The sequence below is a fragment of the Babylonia areolata genome, chromosome 14 (assembly GCF_041734735.1).
Source record: "Babylonia areolata isolate BAREFJ2019XMU chromosome 14, ASM4173473v1, whole genome shotgun sequence".
In the NCBI taxonomy this organism is placed as follows: Eukaryota; Metazoa; Mollusca; class Gastropoda; order Neogastropoda; family Buccinidae; genus Babylonia; species Babylonia areolata.
This window is the reverse complement of record NC_134889.1, coordinates 13,127,672-13,143,088: the sequence shown is the minus strand read 5'-3', so window position 1 is coordinate 13,143,088 and position 15,417 is coordinate 13,127,672. Positions and strand designations below refer to the sequence as shown.

At 44.1% G+C, this 15,417-nt stretch overlaps 3 long non-coding RNA genes across 3 annotated transcripts; 1 reads left to right on the top strand and 2 right to left on the bottom strand.

The window, feature by feature from the left end:
• Nucleotides 1-17: 17 nt before the first annotated feature.
• LOC143289834 (uncharacterized) lies at nt 18-533 on the bottom strand. The gene is made up of 2 exons (XR_013056280.1): nt 424-533; nt 18-355 (listed from the first exon to the last, which is right to left on the bottom strand). It is a non-coding gene; the product is annotated as an uncharacterized LOC143289834 (long non-coding RNA).
• A 730-nt stretch (nt 534-1,263) lies between these two features.
• LOC143289832 (uncharacterized) lies at nt 1,264-3,320 on the top strand. The gene is made up of 2 exons (XR_013056278.1): nt 1,264-1,767; nt 1,805-3,320. It is a non-coding gene; the product is annotated as an uncharacterized LOC143289832 (long non-coding RNA).
• On the bottom strand, nt 1,561-1,955 carry LOC143289833 (uncharacterized). Its single transcript, XR_013056279.1, has 2 exons — nt 1,849-1,955; nt 1,561-1,813 (listed from the first exon to the last, which is right to left on the bottom strand). It is a non-coding gene; the product is annotated as an uncharacterized LOC143289833 (long non-coding RNA).
• Nucleotides 3,321-15,417: the final 12,097 nt, after the last annotated feature.

Sequence of the window (15,417 nt, the reverse complement as noted above, 5' to 3'; positions counted from 1 at the left end):
CTGGAACGTCCCGTCCTCCTTCCCCTGCCTCTTGTTAGTCCTTTCTCTGCCTTTTTTCCCTTCCCCTGCCTCTTGTTAGTCCTATCTCTGCCTTTTTTCCCTTCCCCTGCCTCTTGTTAGACCTTTCTCTGCCTTTTTTCCCTTCCCCTGCCTCTTGTTAGTCCTATCTCTGCCTTTTTTCCCTTCCCCTGCCTCTTGTTAGACCTATCTCTGCCTTTTTTCCCTTCCCCTGCCTCTTGTTAGACCTATCTCTGCCTTTTTTCCCTTCCCCTGCCTCTTGTTAGTCCTATCTCTTCCCCTGCCTCTTGTTAGACCTATCTCTGCCTTTTTTCCCTTCCCCTGCCTCTTGTTAGTCCTATCTCTTCCCCTGCCTCTTGTTAGACCTATCTCTGCCTTTTTCCCTTCCCCTGCCTCTTGTTAGACCTATCTCTGCCTTTTTTCCCTTCCCCTGCCTCTTGTTAGTCCTATCTCTTCCCCTGCCTCTTGTTAGACCTATCTCTGCCTTTTTTCCCTTCCCCTGCCTCTTGTTAGTCCTATCTCTTCCCCTGCCTCTTGTTAGACCTATCTCTGCCTTTTTCCCTTCCCCTGCCTCTTGTTAGACCTATCTCTGCCTTTTTTCCCTTCCCCTGCCTCTTGTTAGACCTATCTCTGCCTTTTTTCCCTTCCCCTGCCTCTTGTTAGACCTATCTCTGCCTTTTTTCCCTTCCCCTGCCTCTTGTTAGTCCTATCTCTTCCCCTGCCTCTTGTTAGTCCTATCTCTGCCTTTTTTCCCTTTCCCTGCCTCTTGTTAGTCCTATCTCTTCCCCTGCCTCTTGTTAGTCCTATCTCTGCCTTTTTTCCCTTCCCCTGCCTCTTGTTAGTCCTATCTCTGCCTTTTTCCCTTCCCCTGCCTCTTGTTAGACCTATCTCTGCCTTTTTCCCTTCCCCTGCCTCTTGTTAGTCCTTTCTCTGCCTTTTTCCCTTCCCCTGCCTCTTGTTAGTCCTATCTCTGCCTTTTTCCCTTCCCCTGCCTCTTGTTAGACCTATCTCTGCCTTTTTTTTTCTTCTTCTTTCATTCCCTCGTTTATTTTCCAGTTCCCTTTCCGTTCGTCTTTTATTTGCTTTCCATTGTGTTCTTGCCCTATTTCCTTCATTGCTTCCTTCTTTCTTTCCGCTTTGTTTCTTTTTGGTTGGAAATAATGTTCTCCTTTCCCTTCTTCCTCTCCTCCTCCTCTCGGCCTTTCTTCTCTCCTCTTCTTTCTGTTCATCCTGTTTCTTTCTGTTCATCCTCGTTTCTATCCTCGTTTCTTTCTGTCTTTCTGTTCATCCTGTTTCTTTCTGTTCATCCGGTTTCTTTCTGTTCTTTCTGGTTTCTTTCTGTTCATCCTGTTTCTTTCTGTTCTTTTAACTAGGGTGCAAGTTGCCTCCAGATTCAATGTACAGGACAATAGCCGTGCATGTTACTTTCAAGGGAACGGAATTTCAATTGCTTTCATGATAGTGATGAAATGGAAGATAAAAGAAGGTATATTTTTCAAATTGAAAGAGACAGCAATAGCTTTTCTTTTCTTTTTTTAATTATTTTATTTTATTGTTTTTTAGATTACGACGACAGCATTTTTGTTTTCAAAAAATAGAAATATTTCATGAGCTGGATTAAAAACCACCACCACGACGACGACAAGAAGAAGGAACATTCAATGCATGATTCCAGTGATGTATTCAGAATTGTATGTGCGAGGATGCACCCTCCCTTTCACACTGTCATTACTGATTAGCAGGCTGTAGGTGGTCACCACTGTCATTACTGATTAGCAGGCTGTAGGTGGTCACACTGTCATTACTGATTAGCAGGCTGTAGGTGGTCACACTGTCATTACTGATTAGCAGGCTGTAGGTGGTCACCACTGTCTTTGCAATGCACATGCTGATTTCTGTATTCGCTTCGTTATTTCATTGTTTTGTAGCATGTTTTGTTTTGACTTTAATGCGTTGTTCAATATTGAATAGATACAAACACCACCAGCAACTGTTGTTTGTACTTGGGACTGCATGCTGTGTTCTGGATCAGTGGTAGCCCGAGTGTGGAATTTGGATTGAACGTTGATGTGGTGATCAAGTGATCTTGAAAACGGTCAAGGCCATAGTGAGATCCTGGCATAACCTTTTTCGCAGAATTTCCTCCACCACCACTTTCAGCAGAACCGGTGCCAGTAAGGGGTGTCAGCAGAATTTAAAATTCGATCCAAAAAGAATGCTCAGTATGATGATTTGATCGGCTGGAGGTAAACAAATCAGCGAAAAGCGTCTGTAACGTTTGAGGTCATGCTAGTTCGGTTGTTTCACTGTCTTTTATCAAACTGGATAAACAGATGAAGTACTCAGCTGAGTTCTCGGAAACTTCTAACTTCCTGGGCGACCTTGACCGAAGTCAAAAAGGTTCATGTGACCTTGACCCTTAACATCAGGGTCAGAGCAGGGGAACCGTCTCTGACACAGTTTTCAAGATGGATCCAAAACCGACTTAGAATTATTCAAATCCATGTAAGCTATACTATAACGGTATATTTGGTTTTACCATAGTCGCTTCTGTGTTTTTCTTTTTGTCGTATTGGCCTTTATTTTCTAAATATGCGCTTTCATGTATTGGTGAAGCGGTACAGCTGTTTGTATTCAATGAGCTGGATGTATTGACCCTTTTTTTGTTATATATTATGCTCTGTCGGTGTTGTGATGCAACAATTTTTGTTCAGTGTTCTAATCTTTACGTTCGGCAGTTTGACTTTTTGTTCAACATAGCAACTGTCAGCAGAGCAGCAGTGACAAGTATGAAGAAGAGGACTGACAGAAGCAGTTTTGAAAACAAGTGATGTCAGACTGTGTTTGACTCAACAGAACGGAATTTTCAGGATTTTTAATTTTTATTGTAGAACCAATTGTTTTCCTTTGAAATCGGGGGACATTGGTTTACTTTCTGCTATTATAAAAGGGCATTTTTCTGTTGATATGCCAACAAGGCTTAACGTCTTTGCAAGGCGTACGTTTCTGGTGAAAATGGCTGCTATCCTTGTGGACGAATACAACAGTAAGTTCCACAGTACATGTCGCAGGAAATCCTATGTCGGTGATAAATTCCAGAAGAAACGTGACCACTGGTCAACACACGAAATCACTGAAGTGTTGAGGGTGTTGATCACTTTCCTGAAGCTGCATGGCAGAAGTTCAATTCAAAAGTAATGAAACATTGTATCAAAACCAACAACAATTCACAGTCCTTTATTTACTTATCTCTTGTCTGGGGTGATGCTTCTCACAATAAAATGTTTGGTTTGAAAACTGGTGACTGAGTGTGGTGTTTGTTGGGAAAACCAGACCGATGTTTACGAGATGTGCTGAAGAGGATGTGAAAACTGGTGACTGAGTGTGGTGTTTGTTGGGAAAACCAGACCGATGTTTACGAGATGTGCTGAAGAAGATGTGAAAGAAAAGGGAGGGAGAGGGGGGGCTGGCCACCTGGGCGAATAGGAAAAGCATTATAGATGATCATTCTTATGTATCTATTTCTTCTCATGATTATCATTATTAATATTGTTATAATTATGATTATCACTATCATTGTTATTGTTATTATTATCATTCCATCAACAGGTAAATTCTAAAGCCCCAAAATTAGTCAACATCGAAAGCCCCGAAGGGAATTTTCATTCATAAAATTGAGAAAACAAAAGACCCATTAAAATCATGTACGGCTGTGGATGAATAACAACAGGGACAGTAGGGACGGGGCGTGGTGGAGAGCAGAGGGAAGAATGGACAGGGGGTGGGGGGAGGGGGTGGGAAAGGTAGGGGAGGCTGACTGAACAGACATATCGGGACAGTGACAGTGGAGACAGAGAGAGACTGACGGGAGGAGAGAGGCGTGTGGATATTGACGATCTGTACATGTTTGTTGTTGATAATTGATACGTGTCACATAATCACGTGTTTTTCAATAAATGTGCACGATGTATGTTTTTAAAGATAGGGATGCTTTTTACCGTGGTTACATTGAGAACGGATAATATTTCATTCCTTAAACACGGAGTGAGAGAGAGAGAGAGAGAGAGAGAGAGAGAGAGAGAATTACTAGCAAGAAGTGAATGCTGTTACTTGAGCTAAAACCAAAGCACACAGTTGCCCTTTATCCTACAGTGAGCAGGTTAGTAGGTAAACAACAGGTACCGAGAAAAACGTGACACAACTCATTTTTTCCTTAGTTTAGCAGTCACGTCGTACATATGATCTATGTGTCCGCGCATGCTCTCTCTCTCTCTCTCTCTCTCTCTCTCTCTCTCTCACGACGGTTTAAGTTTTGGAAGGGAACTAACTCTTGAACAAGTACAGTGGTATAGATTTTCTTTGGTTTCCTCCCTTAAAGCCTCGGCCAAAACATTTTTTCCAGCTGACAGAAGAGCAGTTTCACAACACAAAATATTACATTGCTGACTTCATTTTTCCTTCACTGTTTGACTAGTGCCACTTCAGTCAACAGTCTGTCTCTGGCGGTCACACACACACACACACACACACACACAGACAGACACACACCACACACACACACACACACACACACACACACCACACACACACACACACACACACACACACACACACACACACACACACACACACACACACACACACACACACACACACACACAAAAGTTATCCTCCATCCTTCCCTCACTCTCTCCCTCCACCTCCTTCCATCCTCTGTCCACCCACCCCCGCCTTCTCCCTCCCCCTCCCGCCTCTCTCGTGTCCCTTTTCAGTATATGACTGAACTGAATTTCTTCTTCATTGTAATTCTGCGTTGATTTTCTGGTCTGTATTTTTGGGGGATTGATATGAATACTTTTATAGCGCCTATCCTCGGTCGGGGACCAAGTTCTAGCGCTTTACAAACACGGTTGCCATCGGGCGCTCATCATTCGTTTCCTGTGTCATTCAATCAGATTTCAGGCACGCACACATACACACTCAAACATGTAACATTTAACATTTTACGTGTATGACCGTTTTGTTTATTTACCCCGCCATGTAGGCAGCCATACTCCGTTTTCGGGGTGGGGTGGGGTGCATGCTGGGTATGTCCTTGTTTCCATAACCCACCGAACGCTGACTTGGATCACAGGATCTTTCACGTGCGTATTTGATCTTCTGTTTGCGTACACACACGAAGGGGGTTCAGGCACTGGCAGGTCTGCGCATATGCTGACCTGGGAGATCGGGACAATCTCCACCCTTTACGCACCAGGCTCCCCGAGATTTCAGTGTAATATCATCATCTTAGATGAACAGACTATAAATAAATAAACGAAACGAACGCCGCGCTGCACCGAGATTCGAACCCTGGACCCTCAGATTGAAAGTCCAACGCTTTAACCACTCGGCTATTGCGCCCGTCATCATCTCTCTTCATCAACTGCAGGATCATGATCAGTAGACAGATCGCAACTTTTACCGTTGTAAAGGTATGCTCTCTCTCTCTCTCTCTCTCTCTCTCTCTCTCTCTCTCTCTCTCTCTCTCTCTCTCTCTCTCTCTCTCTCTCTCTATCTCTCTCTCTCAATTGCAAAGAAGAAAAAACAGCATGCGAAAAACATCTTTATGGATACATGATTTTAGCATTTCAAACAGCTGCTCGAGAAAAATAGACTGGTAAATGATCTGCGATGCTGATCTTACTATTGCTGATAATGACAGTAATCATAGTTTGAAACGTCCTATTTTTGTTGAAAAAAATTGCTTTGAAAAAACTTCAGTGTCAGACAGAAATAAAGAAAACGTCTGTCTTCATTGGAAACCATTGTCAGACTGCTTTCTGCAGACGGCACATTATTTCTTTGATCTGTAGATGGAAGCTTAACTATTTTAAGATCAATTATGTCATGGAATGTTTCTGGTTATGTGGTGCTCACATGAGAGTGGATCACATTCTGACTCGCCATATGTTAGGGTCCGACATCCCTGACCTGACATCATCTCCAGTGTCGACAGTTCACAGCAGTCCATTGCTAATATACAATTTTTCTTTTCAAATCCTTGTTGAACAGTTCAGTTGGTTTACTATTGTTCGTAACTCGTTCTGAGGATATTAGATTGGCATTTCATGATAACGCCATTTTATTTTGTTTAGATATCAGAAACATTCATCCTGTTTTTGTTATTAGCTAATAGCAGTCTTCATAATAGTAATTTTTGAAAAATGGAAAACACACAAATACACACGTACACACACACATACACATGTACTGACACACACACGCACGCACGCACGCACGTACACACATACATCGTACATTCATACATATATATTTACAGACTGAGAGGCAGAGAAAGAGAGGCAGACAGACAGACAGACAGAGGGAGAGAGATGGAGGGAGAGACAGACAGACAGACAGACAGAAAGAGGGAGGGAGGGAGAGGGAGGGAGGGCAGCGCGAACTGCAGGCTGTTTGACGACTGTACATCTGTAGAGCGGCGCCTGAGAATCGTAGAGGTGAACGTCTGGAAGTTGACCAGGAAAAACAGTACTGTCGACACGTTGCGATGGCAAACACCAGGCTGCACACACACACACACACACACACACACACACACACACACACGCATACACACACACACACACACACACACACACACACACACACACACACACACACACACACACACACACACACACACACACACACATAAAAATAACAACCAACACCACCCCCCTTCCCCCCAAAAAAACCCAGCGCTATCGACACGTAGTGCTATTGACACGTAGTGCTATCGACACGTAGTGCTATTGACACGTAGTGCTATTGACACGTAGTGCTATCGACACGTAGTTCTGTCGACACGTAGCACTATCGACACGTAGTGTTGTCGACACGTAGCACTATTGACACGTAGCACTATCGACACGTAGTGCTATTGACACGTAGTTCTGTCGACAAGTAGTGCTATTGACACGTAGTGCTATTGACACGTAGTTCTGTCGACACGTAGTGCTGTCGACACGTAGCACTATCGACACGTAGTGCTATTGACACGTAGTTCTGTCGACACGTAGTGCTATTGACACGTAGTGCTGTCGACACGTAGTGCTATTGACACACAGCACTATTGACACATAGTGCTGTCGACACGTAGTGCTATTGACACGTAGTGCTATTGACACACAGCACTATTGACACGTAGTGCTGTCGACACGTAGTGCTATTGACACGTAGTGCTGTCGACACGTAGTGCTACTGACACGTAGTGCTGTCGACACGCAGCACTATTGACACGTAGTGCTGTCGACACGTAGTGCTATTGACACGTAGTGCTGTCGACACGTAGTGCTATTGACACGTAGTGCTGTCGACATGTAGCGCTATTGACAGGTGGTGCTATTGACACGTAGTGCTATTGACACGTAGTTCTGTCGACACGTAGTGTTGTCGACACGTAGTGTTGTCGACACGTAGCACTATTGACACGTAGCACTATCGACACGTAATGCTATTGACACGTAGTTCTGTCGACACGTAGTGCTATTGACACGCAGCACTATTGACACGTAGTGCTGTCGACACGCAGCACTATTGACACGTAGTGCTGTCGACACGTAGTGCTATTGACACGCAGCACTATTGACACGTAGTGCTGTCGACACGCAGCACTATTGACACGTAGTGCTGTCGACACGTAGTGCTATTGACACGTAGTGCTGTCGACACGTAGTGCTATTAACACGTAGTGCTATTGACACGTAGTGCTGTCGACACGTAGTGCTACTGACACGTAGTGCTGTCGACACGTAGTGCTATTAACACGTAGTGCTGTCGACACGTAGTGCTATTAACACGTAGTGCTATTGACACGTAGTGCTGTCGACACGTAGCACTATTGACACGTAGCACTATCGACACGTAGTGCTATTGACACGTAGTTCTGTCGACACGTAGTGCTATTGACACGTAGTGCTATTGACACGTAGTTCTGTCGACACGTAGTGCTGTCGACACGTAGCACTATCGACACGTAGTGCTATTGACACGTAGTTCTGTCGACACGTAGTGCTATTGACACGTAGTGCTGTCGACACGTAGTGCTATTGACACACAGCACTATTGACACATAGTGCTGTCGACACGTAGTGCTATTGACACGTAGTGCTATTGACACACAGCACTATTGACACGTAGTGCTGTCGACACGTAGTGCTATTGACACACAGCACTATTGACACGTAGCGCTGTCGACACGTAGTGCTATTGACACGCAGCACTATTGACACGTAGTGCTGTCGACACGTAGTGCTATTGACACGTAGTGCTGTCGACACGTAGTGCTATTGACACGTAGTGCTATTGATACGTAGTGCTGTCGACACGTAGTGCTATTGACACGTAGTGCTGTCGACACGTAGTGCTATTGACACGTAGCACTATTGACACGTAGTGCTGTCGACACGTAGTGCTATTGACACGTAGTGCTATCGACACGTTGTGCTATTGACACGTAGTGCTGTCGACACGTAGCGCTATTGACAGGTGGTGCTATTGACACGTAGTGCTATTGACACGTAGTTCTGTCGACACGTAGCACTATCGACACGTAGTGTTGTCGACACGTAGCACTATTGACACGTACGTAGCACTATCGACACGTAATGCTATTGACACGTAGTTCTGTCGACACGTAGTGCTATTGACACGCAGCACTATTGACACGTAGTGCTGTCGACACGCAGCACTATTGACACGTAGTGCTGTCGACAAGCGGCACTATTGACACGTAGTGCTATTGACACGTAGTGCTGTCGACACGTAGTGCTGTCGACACGTAGTGCTATTGACACGTAGTGCTGTCGACACGTAGTGCTATTGACACGCAGCACTATTGACACGTAGTGCTGTCGACACGTAGTGCTATTGACACGTAGTGCTGTCGACACGTAGTGCTATTGAAACGTAGTGCTGTCGACACGTAGTGCTGTCGACACGCAGCACTATTGACACGTAGTGCTGTCGACACGTAGTGCTATTGACACGTAGTTCTGTCGACACGTAGTGCTATTGACACGCAGCACTATTGACACGCAGTGCTGTCGACACGCAGCACTATTGACACGTAGTGCTATTGACACGTAGTGCTATCTACACGTAGTGCTGTCGACACGTAGTGCTATTGACACGTAGTGCTGTCGACACGTAGTGCTATTGACACGCAGCACTATTGACACGTAGTGCTGTCGACACGTAGTGCTATTGACACGTTGTGCTGTCGACACGTAGTGCTATTGAAACGTAGTGCTGTCGACACGTAGTGCTATTGACACGTAGTGCTGTCGACATGTAGTGCTATTGACACGTAGTGCTGTCGACACGTAGTGCTATTAACACGTAGTGCTATTGACACGTAGTGCTATTAACACGTAGTGCTATTGACACGTAGTGCTGTCGACACGTAGTGCTATTAACACGTAGTGCTATTGACACGTTGTGCTATTGACACGTATTGCTATTGACATGTAGTGCTATTGACACGTAGTGCTATTGACACGTAGTGCTGTCGACACGTAGTGCTATTAACACGTAGTGCTATTGACACATAGTGCTATTGACATGTAGTGCTATTGACATGTAGTGACAATGACAGTTCAGTTCATCTGCTCAAAGAGGCGTCATTGCGTTCGGAAAAAAAAAATCCATATACGCTACACCATATGTACATGAAGCAGATGCCTGACCAACATTGTGACCCAACGTGCTGTGTCAGACCTTGAGGGGATAAACTGAACAAATAGATAAATAAATGAATACATAAATGAACAAATAAATCAATGTATAAATTAATAATCAAATAGATGATAATAATAATAATAATAATAATAATAATAATAATAATAATAATAATAATAATAATAATAATAATAATAATAATAATTAATAATAATAATAATAATAATAATAATAATAATAATAATAATAATAATAATAATAATAATAATAATAATAATAATAATAATAATAATAATTCATAAGATATCATAAGATGTCAGTCAGCACTTCAACACTACCACACATGAAGGAAGCAATGTCAGCACTTCAACACTACCACACATGAAGGAAGCAATGTCAGCACTTCAACACTACCAGACATGAAGGAAGCAATGTCAGCACTTCAACACTACCACACATGAAGGAAGCAATGTCAGCACTTCAACACTACCACACATGAAGGAAGCCATGTCAGTCAGCACTTCAACACTACCACACATGAAGGAAGCAATGTCAGTCAGCACTACCACACATGAAGGGAGCAATGTCAGTCAGCACTTCAACACTACCACACATGAATGAAGCAATGACAGCACTTCAACACTACCACACATGAAGGAAGCAATGTCAGCACTTCAACACTACCACACATGAAGGAAGCAATGTCAGTCAGCACTTCAACACTACCACACATGAAGGAAGCAATGTCAGTCAGCACTTCAACACTACCACACATGAATGAAGCCATGTCAGTCAGCACTTCAACACTACCACACATGAATGAAGCAATGTCAGTCAGCACTTCAACACTACCACACATGAAGGAAGCAATGTCAGCACTTCAACACTACCACACATGAAGGAAGCAATGTCAGTCAGCACTTCAACACTACCACACATGAATGAAGCAATGTCAGTCAGCACTTCAACACTACCACACATGAAGGAAGCAATGTCAGCACTTCAACACTACCACACATGAAGGAAGCAATGTCAGTCAGCACTTCAACACTACCACACATGAAGGAAGCGAATGTCAGCACTTCAACACTACCACACATGAAGGAAGCAATGTCAGTCAGCACTTCAACACTACCACACATGAAAAAAGCAATGTCAGCACTTCAACACTACCACACATGAAGGAAGCAATGTCATCACTTCAACACTACCACACATGAAGGAAGCAATGTCAGCACTTCAACACTACCACACATGAAGAAAGCAATGTCAGCACTTCAACACCACCACACATGAAGGAAGCCATGTCAGTCAGCACTTCAACACTACCACACATGAAGGAAGCAATGTCAGTCAGCACTTCAACACTACCACACATGAAGGAAGCAATGTCAGCACTTCAACACTACCACACATGAAGGAAGCAATGTCAGTCAGCACTTCAACACTACCACACATGAAGGAAGCAATGTCAGTCAGCACTTCAACACTACCACACATGAATGAAGCAATGTCAGTCAGCACTTCAACACTACCACACATGAATGAAGCAATGTCAGTCAGCACTTCAACACCACCACACATGAAGGAAGCAATGCCAGCACTTCAACACTACCACACATGAAGGAAGCAATGTCAGCACTTCAACACTACCACACATGAAGGAAGCAATGTCAGTCAGCACTTCAACACTACCACACATGAAGGAAGCAATGTCAGTCAGCACTTCAACACTACCACACATGAAGAAAGCAATGTCAGCACTTCAACACCACCACACATGAATGAAGCCATGTCAGTCAGCACTTCAACACTACCACACATGAAGGAAGCAATGTCAGTCAGCACTTCAACACTACCACACATGAAAAAAGCAATGTCAGCACTTCAACACTACCACACATGAAGGAAGCAATGTCATCACTTCAACACTACCACACATGAAGGAAGCAATGTCAGTCACCACTTCAACACTACCACACATGAAGGAAGCAATGTCAGCACTTCAACACTACCACACATGAAGGAAGCAATGTCAGTCAGCACTTCAACACTACCACACATGAAAAAAGCAATGTCAGCACTTCAACACTACCACACATGAAGGAAGCAATGTCATCACTTCAACACTACCACACATGAAGAAAGCAATGTCAGCATTTCAACACCACCACACATGAAGGAAGCCATGTCAGTCAGCACTTCAACACTACCACACATGAAGGAAGCAATGTCAGTCAGCACTTCAACACTACCACACATGAAGGAAGCAATGACAGCACTTCAACACTACCACACAATAAGGAAGCAATGTCAGCACTTCAACACTACCACACATGAAGGAAGCAATGTCATCACTTCAACACTACCACACATGAAGGAAGCAATGTCAGTCACCACTTCAACACTACCACACATGAAGGAAGCAATGTCAGCACTTCAACACTACCACACATGAAGGAAGCAATGTCAGTCAGCACTTCAACACTACCACACATGAAAAAAGCAATGTCAGCACTTCAACACTACCACACATGAAGGAAGCAATGTCATCACTTCAACACTACCACACATGAAGAAAGCAATGTCAGCATTTCAACACCACCACACATGAAGGAAGCCATGTCAGTCAGCACTTCAACACTACCACACATGAAGGAAGCAATGTCAGTCAGCACTTCAACAATACCACACATGAAGGAAGCAATGTCAGCACTTCAACACTACCACACATGAAGGAAGCAATGTCAGCACTTCAACACTACCACACATGAAGGAAGCAATGTCAGTCAGCACTTCAACACTACCACACATGAATGAAGCAATGTCAGTCAGCACTTCAACACTATCACACATGAAGGAAGCAATGCCGGCACTTCAACACTACCACACATGAAGGAAGCAATGTCAGCACTTCAACACCACCACACATGAAGGAAGCAATGTCAGCTCTTCAACACTACCAGACATGAAAGAAGCAATGTCAGCACTTCAACACTACCACACATGAAGGAAGCAATGTCAGTCAGCACTTCAACACCACCACACATGAAGGAAGCAATGTCAGCACTTCAACACTACCACACATGAAGGAAGCAATGTCAGTCAGCACTTCAACACTACCACACATGAAGGAAGCAATGTCAGCACTTCAACACTACCACACATGAAGGAAGCAATGTCAGCACTTCAACACTACCACACATGAAGGAAGCAATGTCAGTCAGCACTTCAACACTACCACACATGGATGAAGCAATGTCAGTCAGCACTTCAACACTACCACACATGAAGGAAGCAATGTCAGCACTTCAACACTACCACACATGAAGGAAGCCATGTCAGTCAGCACTTCAATATTACCACACATGAAGGAAGCAATGTCAGTTAGCACTTCAACACTACCACACATGAAGGAAGCAATGTCAGTTAGCACTTCAACACTACCACACATGAAGGAAGCAATGTCAGTCAGCACTTCAACACTACCACACATGAAGGAAGCAATGTCAGCACTTCAACACCACCACACATGAAGGAAGCAATGTCAGCACTTCAACACTACCACACATGAAGGAAGCAATGTCAGCACTTCAACACTACCACACATGAAGGAAGCAATGTCAGCACTTCAACACTACCACACATGAAGGAAGCAATGTCAGTCAGCACTTCAACACCATCACACATGAAGGAAGCAATGTCAGTCAGCACTTCAACACCATCACACATGAAGGAAGCAATGTCAGTCAGCACTTCAACACCATCACACATGAAGGAAGCAATGCCAGTTAGCACTTCAACACTACCACACATGAAGGAAGCAATGCCAGTTAGCACTTCAACACCATCACACATGAAGGAAGCAATGTCAGTCAGCACTTCAACACCATCACACATGAAGGAAGCAATGTCAGTCAGCACTTCAACACCATCACACATGAAGGAAGCAATGTCAGTCAGCACTTCAACACCATCACACATGAAGGAAGCAATGTCAGTCAGCACTTCAACACCATCACACATGAAGGAAGCAATGTCAGTCAGCACTTCAACACCATCACACATGAAGGAAGCAATGTCAGTCAGCACTTCAACACTACCACACATGAAGGAAGCAATGTCAGTCAGCACTTCAACACCATCACACATGAAGGAAGCAATGTCAGTCAGCACTTCAACACTACCACACATGAAGGAAGCAATGTCAGTCAGCACTTCAACACCATCACACATGAAGGAAGCAATGTCAGTCAGCACTTCAACACCATCACACATGAAGGAAGCAATGTCAGTCAGCACTTCAACACCATCACACATGAAGGAAGCAATGTCAGTCAGCACTTCAACACTACCACACATGAAGGAAGCAATGTCAGCACTTCAACACTACCACACATGAAGGAAGCAATGTCAGTCAGCACTTCAACACTATCACACATGAAGGAAGCAATGTCAGTCAGCACTTCAACACCATCACACATGAAGGAAGCAATGTCAGTCAGCACTTCAACACTACCACACATGAAGGAAGCAATGACAGCACTTCAACACTACCACACAATAAGGAAGCAATGTCAGCACTTCAACACTACCACACATGAAGGAAGCAATGTCAGCACTTCAACACCACCACACATGAAGGAAGCCATGTCAGTCAGCACTTCAACACCATCACACATGAAGGAAGCAATGTCAGTCAGCACTTCAACACCATCACACATGAAGGAAGCAATGTCAGTCAGCACTTCAACACCATCACACATGAAGGAAGCAATGTCAGTCAGCACTTCAACACTACCACACATGAAGGAAGCAATGTCAGTCAGCACTTCAACACTACCACACATGAAGGAAGCAATGTCAGTCAGCACTTCAACACTACCACACATGAAGGAAGCAATGTCAGTCAGCACTTCAACACTACCACACATGAAGGAAGCAATGTCAGTCAGCACTTCAACACTACCACACATGAAGGAAGCAATGTCAGTCAGCACTTCAACACTACCACACATGAAGGAAGCAATGTCAGTCAGCACTTCAACACCATCACACATGAAGGAAGCAATGTCAGTCAGCACTTCAACACTACCACACATGAAGGAAGCAATGTCAGTCAGCACTTCAACACTACCACACATGAAGGAAGCAATGTCAGTCAGCACTTCAACACTACCACACATGAAGGAAGCAATGTCAGTCAGCACTTCAACACTACCACACATGAAGGAAGCAATGTCAGTCAGCACTTCAACACCATCACACATGAAGGAAGCAATGTCAGTCAGCACTTCAACACTACCACACATGAAGGAAGCAATGTCAGTCAGCACTTCAACACTACCACACATGAAGGAAGCAATGTCAGTCAGCACTTCAACACTACCACACATGAAGGAAGGAATGTCAGTCAGCACTTCAACACTACCACACATGAAGGAAGCAATGTCAGTCAGCACTTCAACACCATCACACATGAAGGAAGCAATGTCAGTCAGCACTTCAACACTACCACACATGAAGGAAGCAATGTCAGTCAGCACTTCAACACTACCACACATGAAGGAAGCAATGTCAGTCAGCACTTCAACACTACCACACATGAAGGAAGGAATGTCAGTCAGCACTTCAACACTACCACACATGAAGGAAGCAATGTCAGTCAGCACTTCAACA